The sequence below is a fragment of the Schistocerca nitens genome, chromosome 1 (genome assembly GCF_023898315.1).
Source record: "Schistocerca nitens isolate TAMUIC-IGC-003100 chromosome 1, iqSchNite1.1, whole genome shotgun sequence".
Lineage (NCBI taxonomy): Eukaryota > Metazoa > Arthropoda > Insecta > Orthoptera > Acrididae > Schistocerca > Schistocerca nitens.
Genome location: NC_064614.1, coordinates 860,225,145 through 860,233,912, shown reverse-complemented (window position 1 = coordinate 860,233,912; position 8,768 = coordinate 860,225,145). Strand labels below are relative to the sequence as shown.

General features: G+C 44.5%; 1 pseudogene; it reads right to left on the bottom strand.

Annotated features, from left to right (window-relative positions):
- Positions 1 to 4,132: 4,132 nt before the first annotated feature.
- On the bottom strand, positions 4,133 to 4,249 carry LOC126208387 (5S ribosomal RNA; annotated as a pseudogene).
- Positions 4,250 to 8,768: the final 4,519 nt, after the last annotated feature.

Below are 8,768 nucleotides of genomic sequence, written 5' to 3'. Positions count from 1 at the left end.
GACCAGAGACAAAGAGCGCCGCTGCCGTTATCCCGTTTTGCCAGAGGCCAGGTGTGGGAGCGGATGGCCCCAGAGGTCGTAGTCATTAGCCCGGCTGCTATTCAGAGCAGCGCCGTCTGTAGCCAACGACCCTGATTGCGGCTCAACTCTGACACAGACATCGGACACCGGCCGCCGAGACCGCCTTGGACAGCCAGTCGCCATTCACGTCTGACGCCGGCATGCCTCACAAGGGAACCTCCCCATCGCACCCCCCTTAGATTTAGTTATAAGTTGGCACAGTGGAAAGGCCTTAAAAAACTGAACACAGATCAGTCGAGAAAACAGGAAGAAGTTGTTTGGAACTATGGAAAAAATAAGCAAAATATACAAACTGAGTAGTCCACGCGAGAGATAGGCAACATCAAGGACAGTGTAGGCTCAGAAGCGACGTGGTCCCATGGTTAGCGTGAGCAGCTGAGGAACTGGAGGTCTTTGGTTCAAGTCTTCCCTCGAGTGAAAAGTTTACTTTCTTTACTATCGCAAAGTTATGATCTGTCCGTTCGTTCACTGACGTCTCTGTTCACTGTAATAAGTTTAGTGTCTGTTTTGCGACCGCACCGCAAAACCGTGCGATTATTAGACGAAAGGACGTGCCTCTCCAATGGGAACCGAAAAAATTTGATCGCAAGGTCATAGGTCAACCGAATCCTCCACAGGAAAACACGTCTGATATATTCTATACGGCATGTGCCACCTAACTTGTACACTTGGCGAATGGGTAAAAAGATTCTTCTACCTTGCCCGATTTAGGGTTTCTTGTGGCTGTAATAATCACTCCCAAAAAAGTGATGAAAACAAGAGTTTGTCACATAAACTGCAACATGAATTGTCTGAAAATAAAAAATTAAACTTTTCACCCAAGGGAAGACTTGAACCAAGAACTTCTCGTTTCTCGGCTGCTCACGCTAACCACGGGACCACGGCGCTCCTGCGCCAACACAATCTTTTCTTATTTTTCTCGTAGTTCCACACAACTTCTTCCTGTTTTCTCGATTGATCTGTGTTCAGTTTTTCAAGGCCTATCCACTGTGCCAACTTATAACGAAATCTGAGGGGGTGTGATGGGGAGGTTCCCTTGTCAGCAGGTTCTGTTGCTCAGAACCCAGGCGCCGTACCCACAGATACAACGTTATACCCTCTCCTCCAAGGGGTACGATCCATGTCTATTCTCTGCCGCTTATGATGCATGGTGGAGGATACTTCTGGTGCCACTGTGTTTTCTCCCCCTTCCCTGTTCCAGAAACAAAATGTCATAGACCGATTAGCAATATCCCTTTGCATTAGCTCTAATTTCTACAGCGTGTTCGGAAACTGCAGTTACGAACTTCTAGGACTTGTAGAGGGGAGTGAGTACATAATGTTTCGATCAACTTCTGCGTGAGGAATTGAATTAGGGCGTGGCGCAATACAATTACTAGGCAACAAATCGAAAGTAAACATAACTAAACCTCCATTTATTTTGTTTGTATTAACACTTTTGTTTGTATTAACACTTAAACATTACGTGTTCACATTATTCCAAAACAAAAAAGAACCCTGCAGACTGTACATACAGAACTGTGCTGATGCATTACAACAGTGGCTCGATGTGGCGACTGCCAACTTAGTTACAGACACTGTGCTTACGGCCGGCCGCGGTGGTCTAGCGGTTCTGGCGCTGCAGTCCGGAGCCGCGGGACTGCTACGGTCGCAGGTTCGAATCCTGCCTCGGGCATGGGTGTGTGTGATGTCCTTAGGTTAGTTAGGTTTAAGTAGTTCTAAGTTCTAGGGGATTTATGACCTAAGATGTTGAGTCCCATAGTGCTCAGAGCCATTTTGAACTGTGCTTACGAAGCATTTTTGGTACGTACTCTCCATCCCAACAAGTGTCTCTTCAGTTTCTAGTGCAGCGGCCAGAACTCATGCGAGCAGATCTTGCTTCCTCTATCTCTACGGGAGTCTTGTAAATTAAACTTTGTATCCGACTCTACAAGAGGTAGTCCACGTTATCCTGTCTACCCTATTCCATACCAGGACAAGCAAGTCTGAGACTTTTCTCTTTCCCTCAGCAGACGTGGGGGCGTTACGCATCTGAACTGAAACCGTCGTAGAGAGGAAACCGTAAGTTTACGGACATGGGTTCCTATTCAAAATATTATGTTCTCACTTCCCCCTACAAGTCCAAGAAGTTTGTAACAGGAATTTCCGAACATCATGTATAATTTTTCCTGGTCGTTTCCCGAGAATTATTAGAGAGGAAGGAATATGTTGCCCGAATCTTCTTCGAACGTATGCTCTCCGAATTTCAAGAGTAAAAAATGTTCATATGTGTATGAAATGCTATGGGACTTAACTGCTAAGGTCATCAGTCCCTAAGCTTACACACTACTTAACCTAAATTATCCTAAGGACAAACACACACACTCATGCCCGAGAGAGGACTCGAACCTCGGCCGGGACCAGCCGCATAGTCCATGACTGCAGCGCCATAGACCGCTCGGCTAAACCCGCGCGGCTCAAAGTTTTACTAACACAACCGTTTTCCACTTCATTGGTTGTCTTTCTCAAGCGTTTTAAGTGGCTGCAGCGAAGCTTTCTTGTTATGGTAATGGGCTACTCGAGAATTTGATATCGATAAACATGGATTAGTTTTATTATTAATATAACAGACATGAAGCTCTATTCCTTCTCGGTTGCATATACGTGACCTGATCGTACACACTGACAGTATCGAAGGTAAAGAGCTTTCAAAGCTTTCGTCAGGTACTAAATCTGTTTACCCATTACATGCAAGATGGTCGGTGAATTTGACAATTTCGGTGAGGACTGTCGACATACACCTCGGAGGAGTTGCTAAGACGCCGAAATCGTTTTCTGTAGGAGCAGGTTTCAGGTGTCCGTTCGGGTACAGTGTTTTGCAAGAACTCCTTTCTTCCTGCGAAATTCGTACAGGGTGGTTCTTCCAACAAAGCTTTTACAAATATTGTTTCTTATTCATATGAAATTTATTTATTCCGTTACATTTTGTAATTTCAGTACCGACGGGAAGCTGTATCCTAATCTTCCTGCCTTCTTTTATTACATCCCAGGATTCAGCGTTAGTGGAACACTGCACAAGAACTTGTAAAAAGGCAGAAGAATCCACACTAGAACCAACGAACATAGATAAACAGAAGACTATCAAGAAAACCATTTACAGGACTAGTCAATAAAAATTATTCCCTCATAAACGAAATTCATTATCACAAAGACTTATTCCTGAGCAGTAATCGTTTGCTCAGTTTTGTCCTATTCGATTCTCCAAACAGTAATGTATTTTCTAAGTTCTGCAAATAGCTTCTACACATTTGTAAATCTCTTTATAGGTGTCATGAAGCTCCTATGACGCAACATAAAAAATTTTAATATAATTCACATCTAACACAAGCAAATAATTTTAACGGTAGCTATGCAGAGTTTATAAAAAATACTGTCAGATAAACAACACGATTTTTACGATATTGTACACAATTTGCCGTTTTGTGATATGCACCTCCCATGCTACATATAAGAAATATTTTCATAAACGGCTCAAGACAGCAGACCGTGTACCACTTAAATCCACTTTAACACCGTCTATCCTCTATACTGTGACAAATACGCAGTTGAAAGGAATTCTGTTTAGCGGCAGTAAAACAAATGTTCAGCCACGGCAACTGTGAACTGACCTATACATAACACTACATATTTTAGATGGCTAGCTTCCATCATGAGGTGTGCTAACATGAATAATTAAACTTGTAACTGATTATTTCTTCCAGTCACAGTTTATATATAATATAGGCGCTTATCTGTATCGTCCATTGTGGATCACCTGCAGACATTATTATTAATAATTACCGCCGATGTCATCAGTTTAATCGCTGTGTAGCACTCCGTCTACAGGCCACAAGTGGCCCATCGGGACCATCCGACCGCCGTGTTAGCCTCAGTTGAGGATGCGGATAGGAGGGGCGTGTGGTCAGCAAACCGCTCTCCCGGTCGTTATGATGGTTTTCTTTGACCGGAGCCGCTACTATTCGGTCGGGTAGCTCCTCATTTGGCATCACGAGGCTGAGTGCACCCCGAAAAATGACAACAGCGCATGGCGGCTGGATGGTCACCCATCCAAGTGCCGGCCACGCCCGACAGCGCTTAACTTCGGTGTTCTCAGGGGAACCGGTGTATCCACTGCGGCAAGGCCGTTGCCAATCGCTGTGTAGGACTCTACATTAAAATGCCCCTTATTGCCGGAAACAACAGTCGTCTGTATTAAATCATAACAGGGACTGAATTATTTACAGATTTCCAACAGTTCCCGCATTCCTCTAACGACGTTATGTCAGCTTTTCTAATAAGTAAACTATTCCTGATTATGGAAACTACCCTTGTGATACATGTTGTGAGAATCAAGCAATTCACAACGACAGCGGATGGACTTCTTTTGTATCACTGATTATTGGCGGCTTCAAAGACCGTTAGCATTTCACATTTCGAAGACAAGTTCATCAATTAAGTTAAGATTTGTCTCTGTGTCAATCGCTGTAAGCGGGTCAGGTTGCTGTGGATTTCAGGATAAGCGAGATTTAAATCCCCGAGCGGCCACCCAAATTCATTCTAAGTGTTCCATACCTCAGTAGGTAAAAACGGAAAATTTATAAATTGAAGCGCCAAAGAAAGTGGTATAGGTATACGTATTTAAATACAGAAATATGTAAACAGACAGAATACAGCTCAGTCGTCGCCAATGGCTATATAAGACAACAAGTGTCTGGCGCAGTTATCAGATCGGCTTCTGCTGCTACAATGGCAGGTTATCAAGATTTAATAGAATTAGAACATGGCGTTATAGTCGGCGCACGACCGATGGGACAAAGCATCTCCGAGGTATCGATGAAGTGGGGATTTTCACGTACGACCACTTCACGAGTGTACCAAGAATATCAGGAATCCCGTAAAACATCAAATCTCCGACACCGCTGCGGCCGGGAAAAGATCCAACGTGAACGGGACCAATGACGACTGAAGAGAATCGTTCAACATGACAGAAGTGCATCCCTTCCGCAAACTGCTGCAGATTTCAGCGTTGGGCCATCAACAAGCGTCAGTGTGCGAACCATTCAACGAAACATCATCAATATGGGCTTTCAGAGCCGAAGGCCCGCTCGTGTACTCTTGATGACTGCGCGACACAAAGCTTTACGCCTCTCATGAGGACGTCACACCGACATTGAACTGTTGGTGACTGGAACATGTTGCCTGGTCGGACGAGTCTTGTTTCAAATTCTATCGAGCGGATGGACGTGTACGGATATGGAGACAACCTCATGAATCCACAGACCTTGCATGTCAGAAGGGACTGCTGAAGCTGATGAAGGCTCTGTAATGACGTGGGGCGTGTGCACGTGTGATACGTCTAGAAACGACTCTGACAGATGACACTTACGTAAGCATCCTGTCTGATCACCTGGATCCATTCATGTCCATTGTGCATTCCGACGGACTTGGGAAATTCCAGCAGGACAATGCGAGATCCTAATCGTCCAGCATTGCTCAAGCGTGGTTCCAGGAACACTCTTCTTAGTTAAAAATTTCCGCTGTCCCCCACCTCAATATTCAACTTGAATATTATTGAGCATATTTGGGATGCCTTGCAACGTGCTGTTCAGAAGAGATCTCCAACCTCTCGTACTCTTACGGATTCATGGACTGCCCTGCAGGATTCATGGTGTCGGTTCCCTCCAAAACTACTTTAGACATCATTCGAGTCCATGCCACGTCGTGTTGCGGCACTCTGCGTGCTCGCGGGGGCGTTACACGATATTAGGCAGGTGTACCAGGCTCTGTGGTTCTTCAGTGTAGGATCACTTTATTTTCCGTCTGTCTGTGCGTCTGGCCAGACCACTTTTCTCTGGACCCGATAGCGGTATCAAAATGAAATTGGTTTTAAATACTAATGTCTACTGTGCCTTGGTGATGTAAAAAAATTAAGCGTCTAAGTGAATGTAGTAAGAAGACACGGAAATTTTACATATTTTGAAAGTAGCAAACTTACTCTTCAACACCTACAGATGAACGACGTACGTACATAATTAAGTCTGGAAGAATCTCTCAGAGCGTGAGTGCAACGCACACTTGTGCGGTTCTGTTTCATTGTTTCTATAAGTCGTTGAAGGTGAAAAGAACATGACCGGTTTTCATCTCCATCTCATGCTGTTTCAAATCATCTCATCCTCGATCTTACCTTGTATTCGCATTTGTTTCTAATCAACATATGGAGGATGTTAAAGCTGTTTAATAAACGTCGTTCTTGTATTTGTAACATATCAAACAGCAGTTGTTTAGAAACTGTGTGCCAGACTGGAACTCGAACCTGGAACCACGCGTTCGGTGGCATTGTTCTAACGACTGAGTTATCCAGGCACCATTCATTGCTCTCGCAACTTTACATCTGCCACAACCTCTCGACTTCATTCCAGACTGCCCAGAGGTTCTCCCCAAACCTCACTGGATTAGCACTTTCGGATAAAAGGATTCTAAAGAGTAATAGCTTCCCGGCATCTTAGGTTTTTTCTCCAGAATGAATCGTTCCTCCACAGTGATATGTGTACTGTTCTTAAAGTTCATGGTGGATTAACCCTGTGTGCCGGATCGAGACTTTCCTGGGTATGGATTCGAATCCCCGTCGGGTACTCAGTTTTAATCTGCTAGGAAGTTTGAAACTTGCACAGTCCCTTGCGAAGTCGAAAATGATTTCTGTTAAAAGCTGTTTTTTTTAATTACCTTAAGAATGACATTACTAGTTTATTTCTCAATTTATAGTGATGTTGAAAACGACAAAGAAGAAACACAAACACAAACAGAATGATTCCAGAGGTACCCTGTAGTTATACCCAATAGGAGCTGTGATCGTTCGCCGAACTCCCGCAGAATCCATAACGCTTTCCATTAGGGCAGAGGGTAATGGCGTCAGAAAGTTATCACTCCGGTACAGATCGCTTTCCCTCCCTAATTTCTTCGCTGGAAAGCGCCTGGCTTCGGTTTCAGCTGCTCGATGGCCGGTCGTACGTCACGTTTATGACCATCGAGGCCAAATTAGGTTTTCAGTCTCATTTAGTGCCGTCGGCATTTCAAGAGAGATTAACGAGAAATTACGAGTGTTTACTGTGCCAGAGGGCCTTTGCGCTGCACTAACAGCGGCACACACACCGGATCGATGTTCCATTTCGCTTCGCCGGACGTTTCTTTCCCTTTCAGCGATAGGTGGCAGGCACACGGTAACGAACCGCTCATTAAATTTCTTTACCAGACTTGCCTGTCGACGCGAAACTGACGCGCTGTGTCGGTCTAAGTCATTATAGCCGTACTCTGACCAAAGACTGCTCAGATGAGTGGCATTTTATCAATGCACACACCTTTTCTTTTTTTTTTCTTTTGCCAGTTCTTCTGTCCACTGGCACATCTCTGCCAACAGAGTAATTATCTCAACCTGCGCCCTAAACCCCATCCACTAAGAAAAGTGACTTCTGTGACAAACCGTGGAGTCTTATTCCAGTGAAGTGTGGTTCTAATACCAATAACGTGATATGAGTTTTTGGAAAAAAAATGCGTTCTCTCAATGGAGATTACGTGGCTATCTTCCCTCTTGGGGGGGGGGGGGGGGGGAGGGATAATCACAAAATTATTTCATAATGACACCGGTTTCGACCAGCGATAGTGGTCGTCAAAAGACTAGATGAAAAAGAAGGCAACGACAATAGTTTTCGGACTTTTTATTTAGTCATTTTTTTCCATCAGTCTTAGGTCTGGTTTGATGAGGCCCGCCATAAATTCCTGTGCTGTACCAACGTCTTTATCTCAATGTAGCATTTGTAACCAACGTCACCATTTGTTTCTTGAATATATTACGATCTCTGCCTTTCCTTACAGCTTTTATACTCTACAGCTTCCTACAGTGGGGGTCGTATCATCCTGTCTGTTCTTCTTGTCAGTGTTTTCCAGATATTTCTGTCCTCGACGATACTGTGGAGAACTTATTTGTTACCTTGTCAGTCGATTTTCCATAGTTCTTCTGTATTCTTTCCCATAACCGAGTAAGTGCTTGCGTTCTTCGAACTAGTATTGTTGCGTAGTACTTCTTGAAATGCAAAGGAAGAAGAACATGAAGAAGAAAAATTAATGCTTTTGAAATCTGCGTTTATTTATGCAACTGGAGGGCAAAAATAAACGACGTTTTTAAGCGTCAACTGCCGGCCGGTGTGGTCGAGCGGTTCTAGGCGCTAGTCTGGAGCCGCGGGACTGCTAAGGTCGCAGGTGCGAATCCTACATCGGGCATGGATGTGTGTGATGTTCTTCCGTTAGTTAGGTTTAAGTAGTTCTAAGTTCTAGGGGACTGATGACCTCAGAAGTTAAGTCCCATAGTGCTCAGAACCATTTGAACCATTTTTAAGAGTCAACTCTGCTATATCGGCGAGTAGCCGGATATCTGTATACACGACAGAAAAACGGGAGAGAAACGATGACGAGGCAAGGTGGAGAGACCGCCTGCAGACGGGACTCAAACCCACGCCAGCGTCCAGCAACAGGGCTGACCGAACGGCGGATCCGACGTAACAAGAGCAATTCAATCGAAAACTATGCGACAACGAAGTGAAACGAACTTTTGGCACAATGCTGTCAACAGTTCAGGTACGAGCCACAACGCAGATCGAGACCAAAGAGGGAAACCA